Source organism: Mus musculus, chromosome 8, assembly GCF_000001635.26.
Source record: "Mus musculus strain C57BL/6J chromosome 8, GRCm38.p6 C57BL/6J".
NCBI lineage: Eukaryota > Metazoa > Chordata > Mammalia > Rodentia > Muridae > Mus > Mus musculus.
The window spans coordinates 121,700,282-121,710,247 of record NC_000074.6 but is presented as its reverse complement, the minus strand read 5'-3'; positions in this window follow the sequence as shown (position 1 = coordinate 121,710,247).

Sequence of the window (9,966 nt, the reverse complement as noted above, 5' to 3'; positions counted from 1 at the left end):
GCCAGAGTGGCTACTAAACAGCCAATTATTCACCAAATTCTCTCTCCTGGAAGCACAGGTGGGTGTCAATTCCGGGCATACATGCAGTCATGTAACAGAGTGTATCCAACACCATTGAAATAACCACAGTGGCATTGCATCTGAGCCTGGCTTCCCATGTCTGGCTATATACTAGAACTCAGTCCACACACTGAAGCTCCGGATGATGGGGACCAACTACACAGAAGGTGCCTGTACCCCTGAATTATCCAACACAAGGTGCACAAACTCCCAGGTAAGATTATGTAAAAAGGGGGTCTGCTGCCTCGGCTCACGCAAATGCCACAGTGAGATCGAGTGTGGTGGTTACCCACGCAGACTTGATACATTCATTTTGTCTTGGTAGAAAGAAAGCTGGTGGGGCCAATAGGAGACAGATCAGCCAATAACGTGCTAGTGACGCAAGCGTGAGGACTTGAGCTTGGATCCCAGCACAGAACTTGTTGGCCAGCCAGTTTAGCCAATCAGCAAACTCCAGGAATCTTTGAGAGAGTCAAAAAGGGGGCAGGAGGAGCTAGTAGAGATGGCTTAGCTGCTAGAGCTCTGACTGCTCTTCCAGAGGTCCTGAGTTCAATTACCAGCAACCACATGATGAATCACAATAATAGGATACAGTGCCCTCTTCTAGTGTGTCTGAAGAGAGCGACAGCGTGCTCACATACATAAAATAAGTAAATAGTTTGTTTTTTTAAGGTGGAGAGCGATTGAGAAAGAGCAGTATCAACGCTGGTCCCCATATGCGCATGCGCACACGTGCACTCGAGCATGGACAGGCAAACACTCGCATAAAGAAGGAAGCTGGAGTTAGGCGGCTTTCCTCTTCTCCTCTCTTGAGGTTTGTATTTACCCCTTTGAATCGCCAATCTCCTGCATCAGCTCTACATGCTGGAGTTGCAGGCTGCACAGGACCCGCCACGCCCCACCTGAGGAGCTTCCGTTCCGATGCGGCAGGGGCCTGATCTTCTGCTTCTACACCGTCTCTCAGAGTTCTGACTAAGTTCCAAAACAGGTTCTCTTCCTTGGACTTCCGAGTTTGCCACCACAACTGAGCCCGTTCCGGTTGTTACTGTCCCCTGTTAAATACTGAAATTACACTTTGTGGAGGGAATTCCCAGAGCACGGGAACCATGCCTCGGGACGCAGACCCCCCGAGTTCCATGCTCATCATGACAGCATGCTTCACCTGCCCCTCACGGAAGTGGCCCTTGTCAGAGCTACACAGTGTGGTCCACGGCTACCTTCCTCTGGGTTTGGTGTTTAAATCTCAAATGACTTGGGTTGTTGGGGATGAGAGGTGACATGTCCCTCTCCAGTTTGTGACAGAGAAACGTATGGCTCAAGGGGTAGCTGACTGCACCTGTGTTTTCAGCTCTGCATACATGCAGCCTCTGCCACCGCCACCACCACCATGCTTTGCTCTGTAAGTCTACAGTAACCAAAAGCTCATTTTTGTAGCCTAGACAGGCCTAGAAGTTGCAATTCTCCTGCCTTTGAGCTCCCAATTGGCTGGGGTTACAGGCCTGTGGCAATGCCCTCTCTAGCTTTACTGGGTCTCTAGTAAAAGCTCATCCACACGACCAGCCTCGGCTGGATTCAGCCTGAGAGCAAGCGAGCTCAGATATGGTTCACTGCCCTCAAACCCTCGTGTGCACCTTGCTTCAGCTTCCAGGGCCTTCAGACAACAAAGAACTTCTGAAGCAAGTCTGCAGGAACAGAGGAGCTGAGTCACCTCAGTCTCCATCAGCTCTGTAGCTCCAGCAAGTCAGTAACGTTATCCTGATAGAAAGGAAGCTGTAATCCCGGAGCATTGGAAAGCTGAGGCAGGAGGACTGCAGAGTGTAGACCTGCCTAGGCTACAGGGTTGAATTCAAGGCCAGCTTGGGTAACCTACTGAGGGCCTGGCTCATGAAAGGTGAAAAGGAGGGCTGGAGGTTTGGCTCAGGAGTGAAGAGCTTGCCTAACCCTGGCAAGTGCCTGGACTCATTCACTGGTATTGTAAAAGAAAATAAATGAAAAGGAAATGGAAAAGAAAATATATGAAAGGAAACTGAGGTATACACACATACACACACACACACACCAAACACATGCACACAAACATACACACACACACACTAGACACACACACACCAGACACACACACACACACACACCAGAGACACACACACACACACACACACATACATACACACACACACACACACACACACACACACACACACACCCCTTTCTGGGTGTGGTTGGAATAATGGCTGTTGTGCCACTGAACCGAGTGGAGTGGGCTGGCATCAGGAAGGGACTGGGAGCTCTTTTGGGCAATGAGACCAAAGAAAGCACTTGGGAGTGAGCGAAGGTATTGGAGAGAGGCAGAAGTAATTAACAGGCAGGCCCTGTGGGGCAGGAGGGAGGGACTGAGGGCAGGCTGGAAGCAGAGGCAGGAGGTGGAGATGCTCTGCAGCACAGGTGATGAAAGGCAGCTTGCCACTCTACCCTCCCAACCCTGCCACCCCACCCCTCGCTGTCCAGGTAGCCAGGGCCATTATCAGCGCCAGGCCCCCAGTAGGTTTTCCAGAAACAGCTGCTGGGTACAGTAGTACAGGGGAAGGCAGCTGGGTGCCTCCCATCACTAGCCTGGTGGGTGGCCTAGGGGGCAGAGACAGAGCAAGAGGGTCAGAAGCAAACCTTAGCACAAGCACTTGATTCAAGGCTTATGTGGATCCCTCCGATACGGAAGCCCATAGAAGCCGCACTGGGAAGCTGGACACATCTGAGCATGACTCTGAGTCCTGGATCACGTGTGGAGATGTTGCTACCGGTTCTAATGCCAGAACACTGGGGCTGTTTGCGTGGGTAAGAAAAGCCACTGGTCGGAAACACGCTAGACTGTCAGAGCAGAGTAACCTTCACTGAAATGGCTTACACCTGTCTGAGGGCCGGTGAGATGGAGGTCTGAGGGGATCCCCGGGCCCTCTTGGTGGGAGGAAGGAACGGGTTCCTGCAAGTTGTCCTCTGACCTGGTATGTGCAGGCGCTACCCTCGGCATCAACAATAAGTAATTGAAAGTGGTTAATTTGTATCTTAATTTGGAAGGCAGGAAGTTCTCCAGATCTTCCTCCAGCATAGTGCCGGGGTCCCCACAGCGGAGGTCAAGCTCTGGGTTGGGTTAGGTGTGCAGACCTCAGGACACACTTCACCACAGCCTGGGGCGGGAGCCTGAGGAGACTCATGAACGATGCATCTGAGACCTCAGGGTGTCCAGGCCCACATCCACACCACACTCACCAAACTGCACGCACTAAATACAGTCAGGGCTTAGCACACAGATTTTTACCTCAATAAGGCTGATTTAAAAAAAAAAATAGCAAGTGGCAAAGATAACATTTTAGAGTATTTGAACAGCTGCTAGAGAGAATCTGCTCAGCCAGTGGCTCTCTCCTCCCTTCCTCCCTTCCTCCTCCTCCCCTTCCTCCTTGTCCTCCCTTCCTGCTTCCCTCATTTTCCTTCCCTCACCCTCCTCCCCTCCTCCTCCTCCCCTTCCTCCTTGTCCTCCCTTCCTCCTCTTCCCCTCCCCTTCCTCCTCCCCTCCTCCCCTTCTTCCCAATCCTCCTTGTCCTCCCCTCACCCTCCTACCCTCACCCTCCTCCTCTTCTTCCTTGTCCTCCCCCTTGTTTCTTGTTTTGAAGCTCAAGGACAATGTTATTAGAATTAGTGAGAAAATATAGGACAGATTTGGTGGAAAATCCAAGCAGCCACCAAGAGGAGACGGAGAAAGTAGTACCTTCTAAGCCTGGCCCGGCACAGCAATAAAGAACGTACTAAAATGAAAGCTGTGGGGCTGGAGAGATGGCACAGCAGTTAGAGCACTGGCTGCTGTCCCAGAGGATCCAGGCTCAGTTCCCATCAGCCACTCACAGCCGAGGTAACTCCAGTTCCAGGGGATATGACGTCCTCTTCTGGCCTCCAGGGGCACCAGGCATGGGCATGGCGCACGGGCACATATGCAGGCAAAACAGCTGTACAAATAAAAATAAATCAAAATAGGAAAGGAAAAGACACTCCGAAGAATGGAACTAGGGAAGCTGAGGAAAGAGAGCCCAAAGGCTGCTTAGTTTCCTTCTAAGACAGTCTTACTCTGTAGCCCAGGCTAGCCTTAAACTTCCAATTATCCTGCATCAGCCTTCCAAGTGTCAGGATTACAAATATGTGCCACTACAAAACCACCATCACCACCACCTCCTCCTCTTTCTCCTCTTTTCAAGACAGGGTTTCTCTGTACAGCCTGGACTGTCCTAGAACTCACTCTGTAGACCAGGCTAGCCTCAGACTCAGAGATCCTTCTGCCTCTGCCTCCTGAGTGCTGGGATTAAAGGCGTGTACCATACTACCACGTGGCTGAACCCCTTCTCAAAAGCAAATAACTTTAAGCCCCTGTACTGCCATGCAGCACAACACATAGATCCCTGAGCAGACGTACTTGGCTCCACAACAAGTCCCAATATAGAATACGGGGCTTTCCAGCCGCCTCTGGAAGACTGAAGGGGTGGGGGGAGCAGTTTGCTGCTTCTGTGGTGCCCTGGAGTCTGCAATGAACAGGACATCAATCTTCAGCACTTGGAGCAGATGCGGTTGTGCAGGACCTACCTGCTTCCCTCCATTTTGCCAGCAGAGTGGAAAGGACACCTTAGCATGGACCCAGTGTGCTCTGCACAGACACTGCAGTCTCCTCTCCCTTTGGAAAGCCCTGTATATCTGGTTGCTGTAGAGAAACACATAAAACCGTATTTGCCTGCCAGGGAAGCTTGGTCCCTGACACAGAGCTAGAAACCAACTTCCATCTGTACACACGCTGCAGGATGTGTGAGATGCTGGAATGGAGGAGGGTACTGGCAAGGCAGGGTAGCCAGGATCCCTGCCTTGCACATGTTAATCGTTGGAAGTATCACAGCCCTTGATCCCTGAAGCTTCCAACACTGCTCCTGGCAGCCCCTCCAGACTGCTACAGTGGGCAATGTGACCCAGCAAGGGGACATAGCCTTAGCAGGAGAGATTAGAAGCCACAGGGGTGGGCCAATGATCTGTCTGATCTCCAGGGCAGATAGAAGTGTCTCCAAGTCAGCAGAGTGCTATGTGATACAGCTTCACGCGGGTTTCTTTGTAGAAGGGAAGCCAGAAGGGAAACCGGGGTGGTAGGTGGCCCTCTGCCTGGAGAAGACAGGACCACAGGAAGTGAGACTGTAACAGGATCCCAGTCTCTGCTTCATCCCCTCTGTGCTGTGAGCAGATGTCTCTCTGTGCCGAGATAGAAGTAGCTCGAAAAAGTGGGACTCTGGAGGTCATCTCCCACTTTCTCTCTGGAAAACCTGACGGACCCGTGAGTGCAGATGGCCACACATAGGCCATCCACAGACTCATCCACACAGAGGCTCAGAGGAAGTCCACAGGTTGGGCTGGAGGCTGTGAGGGTCTCCACACACCAAGTCAGATTGGAAGCTGCTGGGCCCAGAGGCATAAAACATGGAGTTGAATAGCCCCATGTCACTCCAGCTAACCACCACTGAGGGGCTCTGCATCCAGGTTCCACAGGTCATCCATTGCATGTAACCCCCTCACACCCCAGCTCAGGAGGGAGCTTCGGGGATCCAGGGTTGTGGTGCCTCTCAGTTGACGTAATCGAGGCAGGGATCCTGGCTACCCCACCTTGCCAGCAGCATCCATCACCATGTCTCACACATCCTCACAGACACAAGGGTTGAACAAGGCTGCTCGTCTCTTCACAAAGCCATGAAACTAGGTGGGGCTAGGTGGCAAATTACTTTAGCAAGACAGGAGAGTGTTGCTGAGGAGAAATGATGCCAGAGGGAGTAAATTTTGATAGGGCAAGGACTCCGTGCTCCCAGAGCACCCCAGGGACATTTCTCCTGTCCCCAAAAAAAGCCACTGCTATGGTGATGCTCACTCAGCACACTGGAGGCTCCCCTGCTCCTACTCCAGGAAGGCCCAACCTCTCCATGTGAGGAAACAAAAACAAGCAAGAGAAGGCCTGCTGGCTACATGTCTATTTATGTGAATTTTATTGTGTGTGGTGTATACGCGCATGTCTGCAGGGCCTGTGTGTGTGCCTGGAGGTCAGAGCAGGATGTCTGGTGTCCTGCCCTATCATGAGTCCCCTCTCTTTATTGAGACAAGCTCTCTCATTGAAGCTGGACCTAGGCTGGAAGCCAGTGAGCCCCCAATGATCCTTATAGCCCTGGCTCTGAAAGTTTTGGGGTTATAAGCATGCACCAGGCCATACCCATATTTTCATATAGTCTGTTGGAGGTTGGAACTCTGGTCCTCAAGTTTAGACAGCAAGTCTAATCCTCGGAGCCATCTCCCTATCCTGTGTGTGTGTGTGTTTGTATGTGTGTGTGTGTGTTCCTTTGTATGAGAGAATACATATGTGCACATACATGTAGAGGCCAGAGCACAACTCCATGTACCATTTTTTTGGGATCCACCCACCTTGGCTTTTTGAGATAGAGTTTCTCGCTGACCTGGAGTTTGTCAATTAGGCTAAGCTAACCAGCGAGCCCCCAGTGTCCTCCAGTCTCTGCCTCATCTATGCTGGGATCATGCATGTGTGCCACCACACCTGGCTCATTTCAAGTGGGTCCCAGGGATCGGAACTAAGGTCCTCACACGTTCGAGACAAGCACTTTACCAACTCCCCAGCCCCTCTCCTGTTTTGGAGTTTTGAGTTGGGAGTCAAACTAAATTGCCCTGGCTGACCTCCGACTCCTAGACTCAAAGGCTCCTCTTCTCTCAGCTCCTCACGGAGCCGTGACCACAGACATGAGGACTGCTCCTGGCTAGGTGATAGAGTCTTTGAGGCTTTGGCTCTGACTCATCCTTAAGGGCCATCCCGTACTGAAAGCAGATGTCCGGAAAGGCAGACATGGAAGAAGAGCACTCCCACCTGGGCGATGGGAGCCAGGAGGACTTACCAGGGACAAGGGACAGCCCTTCCCCAGGCTCTGGGTCCCTCTTTCTCTCGGTGTGCAGAGGTCTGCTGCTGTGTCCTCTTCATAGATGGCATTCAGAGAGGCTTGTCTTAGGGTTTCTTGTTTTTAAGATTTATTTATTTAATATATGTGAGTACACTGTAGCTATCTTCAGACACGCCAGAATAGGATGGTTGTGAGCCACCATGTGGTTGCTGGGATTTGAACTCAGGACTTCAGAAGAGCAGCCCGTGCTCTCAACCGTTGAGTCATCTCTCCAGCCCTTAGTCAGGGTTTCTATTCCTGCACAAAACTTCATGACCAAGAAGCTAGTTGGGAAGGAAAGGGTTTATTCAGCTTACACTTCCACATTGCTGTTCATCACCAGAGGAAGTCAGGACAGGAACTCAACACAGGGCAGGAACTTGGAAGCAGGAGCTGATGCAGAGGCCATGGAGGGATGTTACTTACTGGCTTGCTTCCCCTGGCTTGCTCAGCCTGTTCTCTTATAGAACCCAGGACTACCAGCCCAGGGATGGCCCCACTCACAATGGGCCCTCCCACCCTTGATCACTAATTGAGAAAATGCCTTACAGCTGGATCTCATGGAGGCACTTCCTCAAGGGAGGCTCCTTTCTCTGTGATAACTCCAGCTTGTGTCAAATTGACACACAAAGCCAGCCAGTTCAAGTCAGACTCTGTGACCAGGATGCCAACCACACCCAGAGGAGTTCACAGACACATGACCAAAATGTCAGCCCTCAGCACATTCCAAGGACCCCTTGGATGAAATCCTCCGATTGCCACCTGCCCCCCACCCCCGTGAGGTCACTTCTAGTCCTCTGAGAGCTTCGTTCTGTTACACACACAGCTCTGCACAGATAGAGCCCCCTCCCAGGCCTCACCCCAAACAGCCAGCAAAACAGGCTGTTACTACTTCCAGATCAATTTCCGGTTGCCTGCAGTCAATGTCAACAGAAGGAGCAGCACAGACTGGCCAGCCTCCGGGATGCCCACATCTAACCTGTGGAGATTGTGACCTGAAGTCAAGGAACAATTTCAGAGTCACTACAGGGCTCTTGCGGAAGGGAAGCAGAGAAGAGTATGTAAGTGGTGGGCATTAAACTCACTGAGTGGGCTGCCTCTGCGGTCCCCGGCCCACGGTGTCTGACTGTGTGACCCCGCCTCCTCCCCACCCCCGTATCTTTCATTGTGAGAAAGTGTATGAGAGGATGCTCATGTAATCAGTAGTAAACTCCCGATCAGAGCGACCGTCCAGCTCAGAGGGAGCTTGATACAGAAGGGAAGATAGCCAACCTTGCCACTTGGGCCCAACTGTGTTAGTAAAAATAGCCCCTAGGATCTTCTCCAGAGCAACCCCTTCCCTTCCTCTACACAGGGAAGCCCTGTGGTCCTTAGACAGGATGGCTGGTCTCTATTTACCAGGCTCCTGGCTCCAGAATCCAGACACCCTCAGAGCTCTGGCTGAGCCACTAGATTAGGGTGTAAGGACTGAGGAGCTGTGCTCAGAGGAGCCCATGAAGCCCATTCTCGCTGACGGGCAGACGGCAGCCCACGAGGGGGAAGGATTCGCCCCACATCCCTTGAGCAGGAGCATCTCTGAGTCCCTGGCACTTGGTCAAGGACCAGTTCTCTGAGGCCTTGTTGAAACCAGAACCCAGGGCTCATGGGAGAAGGGTGGGGCCTGGAAGCAAGGAGCTCAATAAACTCCCTGGCTCCTAAAGGCCCTGTTTGCCCCATCTGTCCCCAGGGAACAACAGCACCAGGCCTTCAAGTGGCTTTCAAGATGAACGTGACAAACCGTAGTGTAGGCTTTGTCTGCTCAGGAATACAAAGCTGTCCTGAGTAGCTACAGACTTACACCTGGCACTTTCCATTTTGGGTTAATCACCTCAGCATTGGTAATCATTCAGGGACCAAACAGATTGTAATGTATGACAAGATCTAGAACCAGACCTGACCACAGCAGGTACCCTACTGTCTTAGTCAGGGTTTCTATTCCTGCACAAACATCATGACCAAGAAGCAGTTGGGGAGGAAAGGGTTTATTCAGCTTACACTTCCATACCGCTGTTCATCACCAAAGAAAGTCAGGACTGGAACTCAAGCAGGTCAGGAAGCAGGAGCTGATGCAGAGGCCATGGAGGGATGTTACTTACTGGCTTGCTTCCCCTGGCTTGCTCAGCCTGCTCTTATAGAACCAAGACTACCAGCCCAGAGATGGCCCCACCCACAAAGGGACTGTACTGGCTAGTTCTGTGTCAGCTTGACACAGACTGGAGTTATCACAGAGGAAGGAGCTTCAGTTGGGGAAATGCCTCCATGAGATCCAGCTGTAAGGCATTTTCTCAATTAGTGATCAAGGGGGGAGGTCCCCTTGTGGGAGGTGCCATCCCTGGGCTGGTAGTCTTGGATCTATAAGAGAGCAGGCTGAGCAAGCCAGGGGAAGCAAGCCAGTAAGTAACATCCCTCCATGGCCTCTGTATCAGGTCCTGCTTCCTGACCTGTTTGAGTTCCAGTCCTGACTTGGAACTTGCTTCATGGTCATGATGTTTTGTCCAATAGAAACCCTGGCTAAGACAGGGACCTCCCCTCTTAATCACTAATTGAGAAAATGCCTTACAGCTGGATCTCATGGAGGCATTTCCCCAACTGAAGCTTTCTCTGTGATAACTCCAGCCTGTGTCAAGTTGACACAAAACTAGCCAGCACACCTACAAACTGTGCCTGAGTATGAGTGGACAGGGGCTTTCTGCATGCAAGAACCTGAGAGTTTATTTGAAATCGCAGTGGTGGGTGCTGCAGAGGCTGCATCTGCAGAGATGATGGAGTTCAAATTGGGGGGGGTGTGCAGGGGGCGTCGGGCCGGGGAGGGGAGAGGGGCATCAAAGGATGCTCTACATGCAGACAGGGTTAGCCAGTTTTT